This window comes from Belonocnema kinseyi, chromosome 7 (assembly GCF_010883055.1).
Source record: "Belonocnema kinseyi isolate 2016_QV_RU_SX_M_011 chromosome 7, B_treatae_v1, whole genome shotgun sequence".
Classification (NCBI taxonomy): domain Eukaryota; kingdom Metazoa; phylum Arthropoda; class Insecta; order Hymenoptera; family Cynipidae; genus Belonocnema; species Belonocnema kinseyi.
This window is the reverse complement of record NC_046663.1, coordinates 133,505,958-133,509,908: the sequence shown is the minus strand read 5'-3', so window position 1 is coordinate 133,509,908 and position 3,951 is coordinate 133,505,958. Positions and strand designations below refer to the sequence as shown.

The 3,951-nt window shown below is 33.1% G+C and overlaps 1 protein-coding gene across 2 annotated transcripts in view; it reads left to right on the top strand.

Moving 5' to 3' along the window:
- LOC117176008 (mucolipin-3-like) overlaps positions 1-3,951 on the top strand; it is a 203,024-nt gene that overhangs the window by 1,065 nt on the left and 198,008 nt on the right. The window lies entirely within an intron of this gene.

The window sequence follows — 3,951 nt, the reverse complement described above, 5'->3', positions numbered from 1 at the left end:
TATTTTTAAGAAAAAAAAAATAGAATTTCACCAGAAAATATGGACCTCAATAAAAAGTGCATGAGGCATTATTTTTTGGACGGCTAGCACAGCCGAGCACAATTCTTAGGCTTTCGAAATTCACATTTTGAAAAATTTAGGGTTCCAAAAATTAATTCCAGAAAAAAACTAAATTTCTATTAAAATTATGGCCCTGAATGAAAAGTAGAAAGTACAATAATTTTTGTACATGCCTAGCACAACCAAGCACAACTTTCAGATTTTCGAATCTCGCATTTTTTTACATTTTTGTTAGTCAAGTCACAAAAAATGTATTAAAAAAAAGAGAAGAAAATGGCGTTTCTGGCTCAAAATAGTTTTTTTTCAATTTAGGTTTCAATTTTGATTTTTTTTTATTAAAACTAGTTTGCGGCACGATGATGCACTATTTATCACAACTTTTGTTTCAAAAAACAATGGCATTTGTGGCCGAAAAATTTTTTTCTTTAAATTTTGACTATAATTTTGATTACAAATTTTTTTTGCGGCACGTTGGAGCACACGCCTAACACAATTTAGTACAACCTTTGTTTAAAAAATTGCATTTTTATACCAAAAGTTTTTTTTTGGCCATAACCTTAATTTTTTTGAACATTTTTTTGTGGCATGATGGAGCACAATTCAGCAAACCTTCGTTTTTTCGTAAAAAAAAAACAAACAAAATTGCGTTTCTGGTCCGAAAAAGTTTTTTTTTTTTAAATTTAGGCTACAATTTTGATTTGTTTGAAAAATTGTTTGCGGCACGATGGTGCCAAATTTAGGACAACTTTTTTTCGAAAAAACAAAATGGTATTTGTGGCCCGAAATTGTTTTTCTCTAAATTTTGGCTATAATAGTGATTTAAAAAATATGTATGCGACAGGATGGAGCACAAGCCTAGCATAATTCAGTACAACCTTCGTTCGAAAAAATGGCGTTTTACCCCCAAAAAGTATTAAAAAAATGTAGGCTCCAATTTTAATTTTTTTAAAAAATAGTTTGCGGCACGATGGAGCATAGTTTAATACCTTTTTTTGAAAAAATGGCCTTTCTGATCCGAAATGTTCTTTCTTTCAATTTTGGCTATAATTTTGATTTATTTGAAAAGTTTTTCGCGGCTCGATGGAGCACAATTCAGCTGTTTGTAGCATTTTTGGCTCAAAAAGATTTTTTTTTAATTAGGCTTCTATTTTAATTTTTGTTTGAAAAATAGTTTGCGGAACGATAGAGCACAGTGTCAAAATTTGTCAAGTGAGCCACTTTTTTTTTATGGGTAGCGATTTTTCTTCGGGAATGCGTGATAAGCTAGAGTTTTACATAAAGAAAATGGTCCTAAAACATTTTTGCAAAATTTTCATTTATAGAGTGGTTAATATTATTTAACTTTTTTAGCATTGTTCTCGTAATTATTTTTTTTCTCCCGATTGGCACAAACTATCGCCATAATGTTTTGCATGTTTCGTTAAATATGTTCATTGTGTAAATGATAGCACGTTTAATTACGAAGATTTTGGTAGACAAAAAAATTAGGGAACTCGCTTATCATTAAAAGTTGTGCGCGTTTTCGTCTTGACGTTCCGCGCTGCATACCGTGTGACGTACCATATTCACGTTAAAACGTGTAAGATGCTGCAGGTCGAAAGATGTTGCAGCGCGCAGCGAAATTCATGTATGGTACGTTGCGCGGCATGGAGCGCGGAACGTCAACACGAAAACACGCACAACTTTTGATGACATGCGAGTTCTCTAATTTTTTTTCTCCAAAATCTTCGTAATTAAACGAGGTATCGTAATTAGTCAATTAAAGCATTGAAATAAATTGAGAAGTTAGAACGAATTTTATTTGTTTATAAAAATTGTTGCTAATTTTATCAATATTTATGCAATAATTGTAAAATAATTGTTATTTTCTAGAATGAACATATTTAACGAAACATGCAAAAAATTATGGCGATAGTTTGTACCAATCGGGAGAAAAAAATTAATTACGAGAACAATGCTAAAAAAGTTAAATAACAATAACGACTGAAAAAATCAAAATGTTACAAAAAAGTTTTAGGGCCATTTTATTTATGTAAAACTCTAGCACATCACGCATTCCCGAAGAAAAATCACAACCCATAAAAAAGTAGACCACTTGAAAAATGTTGACACACAGTTTCACAACTTTTTTTCGAAAAAAAAAAACAATGGAATTAGTGGTCCAAAAAAAAGTTCTTTTTTCAAATTGAGGCGCCAATTTTGATTTGTTTGAAAAATAGTTTGTGGCTCGATGGTGCCCAATTTATCGCAACTTTTTTTTGAAAAAATGGCATTTGCGGCCCGAAAATTTTTTTCTTTGAATTTTTACTATAATTTTGGTTTGTTTGAAAAAAATTTTGCAGCACGATGGAGCACAATTCAGCATTTGTGGTTGTTACGGACCGTCCTGATACTTAATTAAATTTTGTATTCAACCTATTTAAAATTAGAATCAACTCTTCAGGAAGATATGCGCAACGTGAGCATTATCAAAACATAAGCCAGCATGAACATCCTTTCACCGTTGCCAGTAAGCTAATGTAAGATAGATAGACGGGAGAATCAGAGAGAGAATAACAATACGAATCATTGCATGGAGAATACTCTACAGACTCCGTTTGATGCTTGTACCTATGCACCACTACACCTAACGATTCGCTCGCGGTGTGAGTGCATTTCCTTATCTCCAAGTCCTTCCTATGTACACAAACGATTTATTTTGCCAGCTGATCAGACCCCTAATAATTGATCCTTAATAATAATATTTAACTTTCTGTTGCCTAAGTGATAATTTTTTATCACTGCGAAATATTTTCAAAATTATTAACTGAAGATAATAAACAGTTATAAAATACTGTTATAAATGAACTAAATTATAAACAACTAATAATCAATAGTCAATCAAATTTAAATTATAATTTAAGAATATTTAATTAAATAAATCAAAAGTGTCTCTAAGTCACGTTATGACAGTCAGCATTTTTGTTACAAATCAGCGATATACAATAGTGCTTCCTTCCATAATTCCTTTCTGAATTGTCGCTTAACAACGACCATCCAATCAAAATGAGAAACGCTTGCATAAATGCCTTACCACACCTATGTTTTCGTACCTACGAGTAGGTCAAACTTAAAATTCTCATGGCAGTTCTTTATTTCTTCTTGCAGTGACTAGAAATACTAAGGAATCCGGAAAAACACGGTTTCTCTTGCCCGCTTGCACTCGACGCGTAACGGCATCGAATGACGGCATCATCGGACCTAATTGGACAATTTAATTGACGCACACAGACAGCCATACGAACGGACGGAAAACACGGATCTTTAGTCGACGGAAGGCTGAACGTGTATTTCAACTACACATAGACGTACCGACGTATAGCCATTTAAATTCAAAAACAAGCACAGATCGTTTCCTACCGTTAGTCAGACCAAAATCTGATCTTTTTTTACCTCCTGGTTTTCCTGAGCGTCGTGGTTTGCAAGTCATCATTGCCCGTTAGTCATCCAATTGAACTCGCAGGTTCAAGTGTTTCACGGGAATTCAACTCGAGAGAATTAATGTCAGAATTTAATTTTCTTGTGACACTTATTTTGAACTATTAGGATGGCGTGCGATAAATATTTAATTAATGATTCGATTTTAGTGCCTTAGCTTACCTACAAATAACATCTATCATTTGGAAGCTAATACTACTTTAATAGTACAATTTAGCGACTAATAATAAGGTCTCATTTCGGCCTACACAGTTGTACTAAAAAGAGTCTTACGCGGCATAATAAGAATTCTTCAATTAGAATAATGTAATTGCCTAATACAGTCTGTCAAGTTAAAGCGTGGGTGGCTTTACTCGCAGTCGGTAAGGTGTATCGACATGATTTTGGTGTCAAAATATTAAGAAGAGCTCCCTC